The following is a 14,009-nucleotide window of genomic DNA, read 5'->3' as shown; positions in this document are numbered from 1 at the left end:
TAGATTCAGGAAGTGTTCGGTAAAAAATGCAACACTGTAACATTGTATTTTTAGCAGGATTAATTTGAAAAAATATGCAGCTAACGCTACAGCAATGATCAGGTTGCCTAGGAAGCAAGTTACGAAACAATTAAAAAGTGGTTTACGAGATTTCGGGTAAAAAATTTGATTCGTGAAAACGATGAAATTTGCATACGTCCGTTCGTCTTCCGCAAAAATAAAGTAAAAAAAAAATTTTCCGCTTAGGCTGGAAAGTGTTATCGTGCCACGCATATTCTCCAGCCCCGTCCCGTTTCAGTTACCACTAATTCAGATCGACGAAGCCATACTTAACAAGGCAGCAGCCGTTAATGGCTTGCAAAAATGCTCTATAGATGGCTATTTCGCCTCCAAGCCGGCAACTTTCTACTGGAAAATTTCTAATCCATATTTCGATTGTTAAATACATTTTAATTAAAGTTGAATTTAAAAAAAAAAAAAACTGAAGGAATTTATTTGTATATCTCTTGGCATAGGCGTAAAAAATAGTCAAAATAGAAAAAAATCATACACTCATCTAACTCAACCCGCGCACTCACCTATTGCTGTCCAGCAACTAAAAGTGCTCGACGTGAACACGTAGTCAATTTAAGCAACAAATATATTAGCGGATCGTAGCGCGATAATAAAAATTATAAATTTTAGTTGAAGCATGACGTCGGTGGTGCACGAGTATTAAAAAGGATAGGTTGAATGGACTCTAGCGGATGCGATAACGAGGTATTAGGTTGTAAACGTCATTTAGATTTCAGATTATGACTAGTGACAGGTCACAAATCGCGAGAATACGACTGTAAGCGTATATGCGCCACAGAATTAGGAACCGTATCATTTAAAATTAATGTCTTGGCAGTGCAACTCGTTTTGATAAATGTGGCTGCAGCATTTGATCAAGCGACACTTAGATACGCTGACATTTTTTTAATAAAAAAAAAAAACATTTCAATTTAAAAAGTGTTTTAAGCACTAAGAAGACATACTCAAGCTGATTAAAAATGTACATTTGTTTTATAGACTCTTCTTCTTGGCGTGTTGATTAGCATTTGAAACGGAACGATGCAATTTGCATGTCTTTCATTCTCTTTAGTGCACTCTTCACTAGCGAAAATAATTGCAACTATGACGTCATATATGGCGATGTGCCAGATAACCAATACGAAATATTTGCTTTATGGAAATTTTCGAAGAATTGTTGTTAACATATTTTAAAGAAAGCATTCACACCATTTTCATCGAATTGATGTACATAGGCAACATGATGTGATTATTTCAATGCAAATCTATATATTTAATGAATCTAAATATATTTACATTGGTATGTGTCGTACCCGGACAATAGCCTTTTATTAAATGTGTATGTTTTAAAGGCATAATCACCATTGGTAACATTGTACTAATCTGCGGTATGGAATTTTAATTGCAAAAGGCATATTTTCCTTCTGTGGGATTTGCGCGAAGCCTACAATTGAAAAATTAATTCAGCAACGATCGGATACGGCGTTTATATCATGCCTTAAATGAAACGCGCGAGGTGCTAGCTGATTTGTTTACGAAAGTGAAGATAATTGACAAAATCTAGAGAGGACATGTTGGAGTCTTAACTTAACATGTATGCGTCTTAAGTCTTGTCGTATCGCTCTGATTAAAATTTTGACCAAAAGGCAGCACACACTTCTGGAAAAGCTTTTTGTTCGTGTGCTGTTCAAACTAAACACAAACCATATCTACCGATAGGGCTCAGTGTGATTTCACCACGGTTTTGAAATTCTTTTGAGGACGAGCTTACGGTCTATGAAAGCCATGCATCAATAGATTAGTTTATAAAAGCATGTACGGAAGGAATAGACGAAATGCTAGAATATTAAAGAGTTATGGAATTTTAAGATCGTCGCCTTTTTGGACACTCGCAGTCGCAGTCGCAGTTGCAGTCGCGAAAAGGTTCTTTAATTTTTGTTTTGAGTTTGTTTCCGCGCAGTATCTAAACTAAACTACCGCGTTAATGTATTAGTTGTACAGACTTGTTTGTTTGTTTTTACATACGATTTGCTAGTTGTATGCCCAAAGACCTTTTGTACTTATCGCGCAATATCAACCTCAAAGGAAATATATATAGTTGTTAGTTTTTTAAAATTGCAATTTCAAGCCGAGTCATCAAGTTACAGCAGAATATATGTGACAACAAACAATTAAGTGCACAATTTTATATATTTATTATACAAAGGAAATAAGAATTAAGTTTAATCTCGAATGTGTTCTTTTATTGAAAGTGTTATAGAGGATAAAAATATCCAACGCTTTGCAACGAATGTAAGTAACCTCTCATCTGATGGGGCTTTAGCAAGTGTCGCAAAAAGGATAAGAAAATTAATACTTCTCTTAGCTTTTACTGGCGAGTACAATACAATGAAAGTTAATTACAAAATTAATACAAGTGCGAATAATACCATAACCTCTGTGCATTTTGTAACTGAAAGGCATCCGATGCATCTAATAATGCAATTTTTAGAAGCGATGACTCGATGATTAGTTGGAAATGTCTTGTTGTGTGTGTATACAATCCACACAATCCTAAATGTTTGGATAATGTTTTTCAGGTGTTAGAGGAGGTCTAGATGTCTAGATGTCCTACCGAAAAATATAAAACCTTGTGGTGATATCAATGTTGCCTTGCACTTGTATGATTCAGGTTCCAATGAGTTGCGTGACTCGACATCAACTGTTGGGTTAAAGTTGGTCAAGTGCTGGCCCATGCTTTGTAAGCGGGTTTGTTTATACCTCACTTGTGTTCGTGACAGTTCCTTATGGTTAATTCCTTTTTTGGTGGGAAATCTGATCACGTAATGTTGGTTCTCATTATGGATGCAGAAATGAATTGTGTTACTCATCATCAGCGGACGTCGTTTAATTACCCGAATCTTTTTATCGGTTGACACGCAACGGCTAATGTGCGTTTTTCTCTCAAATTTGTTGGAGCAATATTTTGAACGATGCCGAAGTTAACAATGAGTTGCGTAATTTAATGTATTGCCTGTTCTTGCTATTTAATGAGTACGTGTCATTAAAGACGTGTGAAATTAATACCTCCAAACCGCTCTGGTCAAAAGGGTTTCGCAAGGGGGCTTACAAAATTTGGAAAAGTTACCCTAATGCGGTTAATTGGCCGTTTTTCCCGTAAGCGCAGGAGTAGGGTTCGTAATGTCACTAAGCACATGAAATAACTTTACTTTAAGATGCTTTGAAAGAATTTCCAGGAAGTAAGTGTCAGAAGAAGTCTGATAGTGTGTGAAGTTAATCGTGAAATATTGAATAATCACTTTTTGTAATCCAACTTTGGATATCGCAACCGCTCCTTGCTTGTGTGGCCCGGTGAAACTTTGCAATTTAGATCCTTCTCTGAGGACGAAGCATTTCTGGCGGTACTCGCATTGTCACGACAATATTGGCCTTCAAGTTTATTAAGCTGGTTGTCTCAAGTGTTATTACATCCTTGACCATGTATTTAAAATCATATAATAACAACTTGCTTTCTTGGTTTTCTGAATGTTGGAAAATAGCGATAGTAACTGCCATTGGGAAAAAGGCATCTGCTATCGCCCGATTAATATTGTTTCTGCTCTATCGAAAATCTTTGAACGTCTGAGAACTGATCAGACTGGGATGCATTTAAATACTAAGAATTTACTTAGTGCTAATTAATCGGGTTATAAGTCTAGGCGTAGTTGCGATACGGCAGTGCTCGAAGTTCTAGGGGATATTTGTTCGAAATGCGATAAGGAAGATTTCATCATTCTTGCTATGATTGATTTCTCAAAGGCCTTTGATGCTGCAGACCATAACTTATTACTCCAAAAGTTTGAATTGTTTTATAGCTTGAGGTCGTGCGCGATGAATTTAATTAAGTCTTATTTGGAAAATCGGTATCAATGTGCGGTGCTTCTCCAAGACTTGGGTTGATTACATCTGGTATCCCACAAGGATCCATTTTGGGACCTATCTTATTCAGTGTGTTTGTACATGACTTGGTCGCTTGTTGTCATGATTGTAGCGTTCGCTTATACGCTGATGGTGGACAAATTTACCTCCCGCGCCCGCTTGTATTTTTGGAGAATCCGGTCAAGGGCACATATGATGATTTAGACCGTATCACTCAATGAGGATATTGAGTTTGTTAGTGCGATCACCAACTTTGGTTTTAAATTCAACTCTCGCTTGAACGTGGAGGGATATATTAATTACAGAGTACACAGAGTATTCATAATATTTTAAGAGAGCTTCGAGTGTCCTCATCTTATGTTTCGATCTTTACAAAATTCAGATTTATTAAATGTCTTGTCGTGCCGCTCGTATCATACCGAGCGTACGCTTATGCTAAACTAGACTATGCTTCTAAAGAAAAATTTGCAAGTTTTCATTAATATGTGTGTTAGGTATGTCTTCAACAAGGGGAGATTTGGTTCTGATCTTCCGACATATCTTAATATTAGAAATCTGCTATATCTGCCCGAACACCAAGATATTTACATGAGAAAATTTAGTTCCCGAAATCTGAACGGACGATGAGTCCAATCCTAACTGATCACAAATACATAAGATCATCAAGGCTATTCTTTGTTAATGCTATAAACTTATGGAATTCGCTACCATTCCATATCAAAATGATTGCTAACTCTAGTAGACTCATATTAAAGTAATTGCTAACCCTAGCAGATTTAAAGTAGCTATAAAGTCGTTTTATTATTTATAGTCACATTTGAATCTTGGCTTTATGTCTAATATTATATAGTATTGTTATTCTATCTTATTTACATTTCTACCGGTTGATGATTGTGCCGAAAGCGAGTTTGTAGTCTTACTGAAGCATTAATTATTAATCATAGTAATGATCATTGTTGCCTTACGAAATTGTCTTTAATAATTGTTATTAATAAAAACTATAAGAGCAATGGGAATTGAGCTTAACATTTTCTAGGCGTTTGATTAACGTAATATATCTATTGCGGAGAACATGCAAGACTGAAAATTGACAGAAATACTCTTAATCTAATACCAGAGAACATAGAAAGCATTTATTAGATGCACAAACAAATTCGATTCACTGAAATTGGTTACTTCATAAAACCTATATGTTGTTCCGTTCAATTTACCCGAAATTTTGGGCATAGAGAACTCGAATATTGACGTTAAAGGATATATGTTTGACTGGCTTACAAGCTATAGTTCAGCGTATATGTGTAAAGTTTAAAGAGATGTATGTCATTTATGGGACAGCGTTGTTTTGTGTTTTAACCTAGAAAAAAAATGCGGACGCTTAGTTGGCTACGAATGAAAATGTACCAAGCTACCAAACAATTAGAAAGTGATTTGCTAGATTTTTGGCAAAAAATTGTATTCGCAAAAACGATGATATTCGTGCGCGTCCGCCCGTCTCTGAGAAAAACAACTGAGAACTGGGAAGTTTTACCGCATCCGGCATATTCCCCAAGCCTTGCCCGTTTTGCTTACCGCTTATTTAAACCGATGCAGTCAAATTTAGCAAAGAAGTATGTGAAAATCGGTTGATGACTACTTCGCCTTCAAAGCGACAAGTTTCTGACGCGGCAGCATCCATAAGCTACCCGATAAACGGCAAAAGACTGTAGATAATGAGGATGCATATTTCGATTATTAAGCTTTACAGCAAATATATTTTAAGTAATGTTGAATTTTATCAAAAAACAGAATGAATTTATTTGCCCACCTCTCCCATATTCTTAATCAGTGCGAAATTCCACTAATTCCACTTTAGTATGCTTGTTCGTGAAGAGATATCTTGAGAGTCGTAAAAATGAAAAGCTGCGCTTAGAACTCGGTGAAAACATTGAAACTGCTTGCGTGCAAGCTGATATTGGAAATAGGTCCAATCGGTTAGAGCAGACGATTGCCGTACTTGCAAAACAGACAACTGTAGAAGATTCTGCGGCAGCTGATTATAAGTTTCTGACTTGTTATTGTTAATTCATTATCAACGAGAATCTATAGTTTCAACGCAAAAGAACATTTATTTCAGTGACTTATCTAGCTTGGATAGACCTTTCACAAAAAACAAGTTCAGTCATATCTTTATTGTAGACTTCACACAAATCGGTCTATAAAGAAAAAGCCTTCTTTTAAGTAACGGCGTAACCGTTGATCAAAGGAATTTTTTTTTATTCCGATCTTTAGTTCTGTGCCTCTTGTGATTCGTGTTTTCGCTTGTACCCATACAAAGCATTTTTGTACCGCAGTTTGCTATTGATAGTAATATGTAATGTTTGGCTATTTGTGATGGTGATCTCTTACGATTAGCGACCTCTTTTAAATTTGATTAGCACATCCTTCCTTGATGGCTGTAAAATGCTTTAAACTCTGTCTGCTTTCATTGTTATATAGTCAGCGGTGGATTCCACAGCTTTGTGCTTCTAGTATGCAATTAAAGAGAGTTAAAAATTCCAGCCTCCTTACATCACAATCGACTACAAGACTGCAAAAGTTGCAAAAGTTGCAACAGCTAAGCAAGGCTACGTGATCTTTTCAATCCAATCCAAATACTGTGAAATGATTATTTGTCCGATAAGCAACTTTCTGAAGCAATGTTAAGTGATCGTATTTGATAATCAAGTACTGCTTACATAGGCTCTGTACAATCTAACAACTTTTCTATAATAAGTACTTATTGGAAAACAAAGTTTGTGTCTTTGTCATAGGTATCCTAAAGAAAAGTGTCGATAATTGATCGTTAAAGGAGAATAGTTTCTCCCGAGCACTTGCAAACCTTGCATGGTAACTGTGCAGATTTTCTCCTTAAATAACGAATTTCTACAGCACTTCTGCTGACTAGTGAACATGTTGCCTAATGTCATTAAGTAATGTCATTTTGTAAGACAAATGAGGAAACATTTGTTATTTTATTTCTGAATCCTATCATGTAAAAGATGTAGATACATGCTTGGGCAATTATTCAAGGCAGTGAAGAGACATTTCTGCTTCAATTTGATATAATGTTATGTCAATTTGTTATTGCAACAGATCGTCACTTAACATCATTGCCTCAAATGTTTATTAAACAACAAAGTAACTCGGATAAATATATGAAACAAAGCATTAAACAAAAGACTAAGGCGAATATCACTGACTGATAATGATAAGTAATGCTAACGAAAAACCAAAACAAAAAAAAAAAGTGAAAAAAAAAGTGTTGAGTTAAATTGAATTTTGTAAATTTTTTTCTATCTTCTTCTTACTTATAATTTGTGCTTTTAGAAAATTGCTTTATTAGGCGGCAATTTTCTATAATTGTTATTATTATTGATTTCGTTTCATTTTTTTTTTTTTTTTTTTTGTTTATTTACAACAAATATTTGCCTCTAAATAGATTCTTGTTACACATTCGCACATAAATTTATAGAACTTTGATAAGAAATCAAATTTCTTTTCTATTTTCAAATACGTTATCGCGCGTTATAATTTCACTTTTGTCTCGCGAATGTAAAAAAAAAAAAGAAAACGCGTACTTGTATGTGCTATCATTGAGCTAACTGCGCGGACTGTTTTCGATTGACTGAGAGTCCCTTTATATTAAAACCAACAGCATAAAAACAACGGTCGGCCACATTCATGAATGCACATACGCATGCTCCTGCATATACAAAAGACATAGATGGATTTAGTTTATTCTCTGAGCAGAGACATTTAATATGTAATAGATTCTCTCTCATTCTCTTAAAGCGCACAATTACTCGCCGTGGTAGATTGATTTTTATATTATATGCAAAATAAAATCCATATTAAAAAGTCTTAAAACCATTTACAGATCAGAGATTCTAAAAATAATTTTAGTTCTGCAGACATAAAAAGCGGGCTGTATATATATACATATTAAATTAATCTTAATCTCAGGCAATCTACTTAATATAACGATATGTTAGATGCGTCTTTCTTAAGTCAGAATATTGGACTACAATTAGATTCGATTCGAACTTTCACAATTCACGTGATTTGAGAAAATTAATCTTAACAACTTGAAAGTAGAATTTTCTAAGATCAGAAAAAGTTATGAAATTATATTTAAATGTGACTAGCAAAGGCAAAAACCAGACATTTTAACAGAGCTTTATCAAGCCATGGGACAGAGTTCGATTCAATGAAGGCTCGAAAAGATTTAAATCAAAATGCAGTAAAATAAAACTTTTAAAAAATATTATAAGCAAAACATGTCTTTATACTAATTACATAGAGTTTAATATGAAAAAGGTTTTATACTATGTCATATATGAGACAGAGAGAAAAGTGAAAGTTTATGTAGTCACTGTGGTTAAAGCAGTGGCTGCAGAAAAACTAGAACTAATATACCTTGAATCCTCTCAAATAGTGTGGTGGTGCAGTATTTACTAAGGTTTTTTCGGAAAAATATTGATTTCCTTAAGAAAACCATTTTTGATAAATTTTGAATTCTTTTACTATCTCTAACATATAAACTCATAATAATATTTGATTAATGATTCAGGGAATAATACCTACACTTGTTCGCAGCATTTGATTAGGTCACAATCACCTCTCGAATATTCCCGCTATATTAGTTCACACAGAACAAATTTTCGAAGTAAGAAATAATGTGTTGCTCCCACTAAGGAAACTTCATAAATACGTTGCACCGTTGGAAAGATTGTCGATCAAAGATTCACGAGATATACGAAACTATTTGACATAATATAAAGACTTATCCCTACTAAGTTCTTGGAAAAAATCCTCGAAAGTTCTATTTTAACTAAATTTTGATTTATATCTCTCTCGAGACTTCGTTTAATGGCTTAATAGAGTTCAGTTAGAATTTTTGGTTTGCGTCTTTGATAGTTAAATTTCAATATAACTTCACATCCTTGCGATTCGGAACCAGTAATAAAGGCATGAGGATGATACAAACGAGGCACTATAGCCTGTTGCCTGAAAGACACATTTCTATATACGCTATCAAGCTAGGGAGGCGGAAAGTTATCAAACCATCGGATTTACAAACGAATACCAGTGCTGGTGGGTTCAAACGTTTACTAACAGATCTTACAATGCAACGAACCGCAAAGCCAATTAATATTCTGTTATTTTTCGGTGTCACAATTTAAATCAACATTTTCTATATTTCCGCATTCCCCAACGTGCATCATAATTTAGACTCTATCTAGTAAGATCATTAATCTACATAGTATTTTGTTCGCCTACAACACACTTATACTTTGATTTAAATAAATAAAATAATGACCTTTCAAAATATGGCGTCATATGGGAGAGGTTGAAAGAAGTAGTCCGTTCCGAACTATTTCTAATAACCATCGTCTTGGGGTCGACACACCCCTGTGTATCAAATTTCATCAAAAGATATAGTGCACGCATAGTGGTAATGATCGATTTAATGAAGGGTAAGTCTACCTCATACCCTTCTCGTTTATCTACATCCGTACACATTTAGCATATCCATGCACCCTAGGCGGATGCAATATACAATAAAGACAATGTAGACGTTCTACTACAAGCCGCTTTCAAGCAGAAAATTGCTTTGGCTAAAATTTATAAAATTAATGGAGGATTACTTTGGAAGAAGAGAAACAAATATTGAAAATTAAATGATTTTTGGAAGAAATTGTCAACATTTTTTTTCTTAAAGCAAAACTTGATGGTTTATTTTCCAAATAATTTCTGGAACTTATTCTCTATCAACAGGACTTATTTGTAAGACTCCACGCCTTTCTTTTCAGTGGCAGTTACATAACACTGCGAATCATTCATTAAAAGCGTGGATCGGCAATGGGGAATGAATTTCGAAGGAAATATATTCCATTAGACGTAGTCTTTGATAGCGTGACGAAAGCATTCGTCTGGTTATCTTTACGTATATCAAGCAATTGATATATAGGCGAATTAGCAAAAATAGATAAATTTTACTTAGGGTTAGCCTTCATGAAAGAAAATTTGTTTAGGATACTTTGTAAACAAACATACACACTGATATTCGAAGGCAAAAGAGATGATATGTTCTCTTGCCTTACATGATATACTGTATGCTCGACGTGCATATAGGATTTCTTAAAGTAATTCTCACGGCCATTAATGAAGAACCCTATCATGTTCATTGCGGTATTTTTTTCGTTTTCTTATCACTTGGACATTTAATTGTCATAAGGCATCGTAATTAAGAGCGCTTTTCTAACGTCTCCGGCGGTATTAGTATATATAAGTTGCAAGTGATAAATTCCCAACAAACTTTGCTTAATTAACAAATAAAAGCACGATTGTATCAAAAGATTCGATTTAAACCGATTATAAACAGTTTCTTGGTCTATTTAGCTGCATAATTTGTTCTAAAATGTCGCATATGTAACTTCTTCCTCATTCGTGTATGGCACACGTTTTTATACACACGAATGTAAATGCGTGCATATGCATTGCAAATTGAGTTGAATGCTTCGCAAAGTAAACAAATAAATATTTGAAACAAAGATCAGTAGTAATGATCGTAAGGTAAAAAAAAAAATAAATAAAGTATATATATATGTATATATGTATATATGGAAATATACGAAAAAAAAAGTAAATAAATGTAATAAACGGCGTTAACCGCCTTGACGTAACTTTTCTATTTTTATAGCTTTCACCGAAGGATGGGGGATGTATTCATTTTGTCGAAACGTTTGCGATGTCTGGAAGGAAGCTTCAGAGGCGTCACAAGCTCACATATGTTCTTGATCAGGATCAAACTTTGAATCGATTTAAGCACGTGCGTCTGTCGTGCTCTGTAATACATCGCCTACAAATTTCACGTCACAGCACATGTATACAACGTCCATACGTCTATAAGACCAGAACCGAGAACACCTTTGCCTTCCGAGTCTTTTGCTCTATAAAGATTTTCATAAAATTATTCTACAAGAATATAAAAAATCAGCCATGCCCACCCAATATTATAGCGTACGCAAATTTACCTTTTTCCTTTTTTTCAATATGCGGTCGCAACCGCATTTTTTTTTTTATGTATGGTTAACCCATCAGGATCAGGGGATGCCTAAGCTACTTTAGTGATTGCGAAGACTTATATGTAGAAGGAAAGTAGAACCGTCAGCAAATGCTGGAAATACCGCTATATGTAGACTATTTCGTAGTCTGGCAGTGCAGTTAGGGAACTAGCGAGTCGCGATAGTGTATCGTGCGATGTGCAACCTACTCGAGGGCAAGCATATACGAGCTCTGGGATAGCCCGAATTCTTGCCATGTAAATGTACGTGCGCATGAGCAACGGCCCATACTCTGTCTAGGAGTCCAGGTGTTTTTGCTAAGGACATAATCCATTTTTTTTTTTTAATTTTCTTTCTCTGGCAAATGGGGATTTTTTAAAGTATGTGGGCTTCCACGGCTAAATGAAGATAAATTCGAATTTAACTAGCACTGACGTCTCCTCACTTAACAGAACTCTACAACAGCAAGAATTAAGATGTAGATGGATTTGAAGGCCTACTCCGTCCAAACTATTTTGTGGATACCCCAATGATCTGTAGAAAAATACCTTTCAAACAAGCGAAACTCATTCAAAGTCAATTTTCCAAATTTATTGCTACCAAATTTTTGAAATTTGGGAAAATGCTCAAATTCGAACTTCTGGTGCGCCTAAACCAAAAGTCCCACCTATGTATCGCCTATATATCACGAGAAACTGCCTGGTAATGCCTTCCGAATGAGCGAAAAAAATCTCACGTTTCTTTTGGGAACTATTTTTAATGAATTTTTAAGAATTACAACTTACAACTGCCGGATTAACATTAAAAAAAAAAAACAATTTTGAATCTGTTAAGAAAGAAATTAAATTTGTCTTTTCCTGCAAATTGCGTACGGAGCAGTACTGCTCTTCCAAAGAACAAAATTCTGTGGAGGTTTTTTGCGTGCTTATGTATACGGATATCTATACATATATGTATATATGCCAGCATAGATTAAATATGCTGTGGGAGCACAAAGTGAGAGAGGTAAAGGGAGAGAGAATATATACATACATCATAGAATTATAGAAACGCGACAGTGTTGCAGATACCGCGCTGCTTTATAAGAAAATGGTAAACATAACAAAATTTGTAGTTATTAATAAACTGATTTTTCATTTTGTGGAAATAGTGGAAAACCTATTTAACTCAGATTTCAAGCACAGTACAAACAGTTAATAAGTAATGGACTTATAATATTTTATGTAAAGACGACGTCCCTGAGAAGGCATATGTTTTTCAATTTGTCTTTCAACGGTTGAAATTTGTAAATTTTATTTTGTTATTTCATAACTTGTGAAGGGGATTATAAAATATCGATATATTAACTTTTTATAATTATTCATTTACCGATTGTAGTGATATTATAATTATTTTGGGAGCAATATCTTGGTTAAAGTCGGAATTTTATTCTCATCATTATTTGTATGGACAAGTACGTATACACGACGTATTTGCAAGCTGCGAGCTCCCACCCCTGACGCAACTCTTATATTTTCCATGCATTCGTCAATCATTTCTAGATCATTGAATCGGGCACTTTCACGGCCTAATCCAATTACGGCTATCGACTTATACTCTTGGTCGATGTTGTTGAATACTTTTCCTTTACCAAGAGCACCGGTGATATTGCATTCTTTAACAAGCTCAGTCGCCTTGTCTTGTACAAGGTCATCAAATTTCTCTCCACTTGGTGTCAGTTTGGGATCCTTGCCTCCTTCCTTTTGGTACACACCAATAACGAACCCTTTAGTGACTCGTGAATCGTCATGGGACGCCAAGAACCTACTCTGTATTCCCGAAATTTGCGTAACTTTTGCATATCTCAAAAAAGATCTGCCAAGTCATTTTGTCATTCGTATAGAAGTCATTCCCGATTTTTAGCAATATATCTTTTTCGCACTTTATTATAATTTAATATTCTTTATTTTATACAAATTTTTCTTGAAAAACTGTTTTACTGCTCTAAATTTCCAATACAAACTGACTATTTTATCGTTTAATATTTTAATTTTAAACAAATTTTCGGAAAAAAACAAAATGTAGGAAAATGAGTAGGCGATTGTTTTTTTTTTTTGATTTTTTTTTATCAATAGAGTTAGTTTTAATTTTTTTTTTTTTTTTTTTTTTACATGGAATTTGAACGACTAATTAAGATCGGCCGTTTCATTTGCATGTGTAAATCATTAAATTTTATCACAATTTTTTTTCCAATTTTTAAGACGCGTTTATGTTTCTATGAAAGCCGTCGGACATGTTTAGGTCTCGGATGACCTGCAAAGGCATGAACGCACGCGACACCCTATTTCTACTTGTGAACGAGAAATAGCATCGGGCTTGAACATTCCACGACAAGTACAACGTGATTTTCTTAACTTGCGGCAATCAATTGTCTTATGTACACCGGCCGCTTTCAACGAGCTACGCCTTTTCATCGGTGACAACGGCTCGAAATTGGAATTTGAATCGCCAACCTTCTTCACATGATCCTCGACGCTCATGCTTTCAAATGCCTAGAAATTAGTCCAATGGACAGATGCCTGTAGCACCCACCGAAACAAAATCCTGCTGACGCCTTTGTACCTCTTCATAATCATCAACATCGGCACGAGAATCGAGTGTTCGTTCATTTCTAGATTGATATTTTCAAACATTGTGAATAAAATAATAATTAAAAAAAAAAATAAAATCAATAAATGTAATATGTCGAATAGATTTGCTCCGCACATTTAGGTAGTGAGCAAGCCGAGGAAAAGATGACGCCTAACTTTATGGACTTGACGCTTCGCTACGTGCAGCATATTTGCTAAGTGCAGCGTAGTCGCTAGGTCGCTGTATTCAGTTGAGTGCAGCATAGGCTCTATGTGAAGCACTGCACTCAGGTATGTGCAGCACATTCGGTAGGGGCAGCGCTGCATTCAGCTTAGTGCAGCA

At 35.0% G+C, this 14,009-nt stretch overlaps 1 protein-coding gene across 3 annotated transcripts in view; it reads right to left on the bottom strand.

Moving 5' to 3' along the window:
• The window catches only part of LOC119633104, a 30,883-nt gene that overhangs the window by 10,215 nt on the left and 6,659 nt on the right, over positions 1 to 14,009 (bottom strand). Inside the window, exon 1 of one of the 3 annotated variants that reach the window (XM_038026347.1) lies at positions 7,299 to 7,543. The exons of the other annotated variants lie outside the window; for them this stretch is intronic. The gene's annotated coding sequence lies outside the window, so the exon portion shown is untranslated. Of the gene's footprint in view, positions 1 to 7,298; positions 7,544 to 14,009 lie in introns of those variants that run through there. 3 annotated transcript variants of the gene reach the window in all.

This window comes from Glossina fuscipes, unplaced genomic scaffold, assembly GCF_014805625.2.
Source record: "Glossina fuscipes isolate IAEA_lab_2018 unplaced genomic scaffold, Yale_Gfus_2 2, whole genome shotgun sequence".
Classification (NCBI taxonomy): Eukaryota; Metazoa; Arthropoda; class Insecta; order Diptera; family Glossinidae; genus Glossina; species Glossina fuscipes.
The sequence above is the reverse complement of the archived record's forward strand: the minus strand, read 5'-3'. Positions and strand labels throughout refer to the sequence as shown.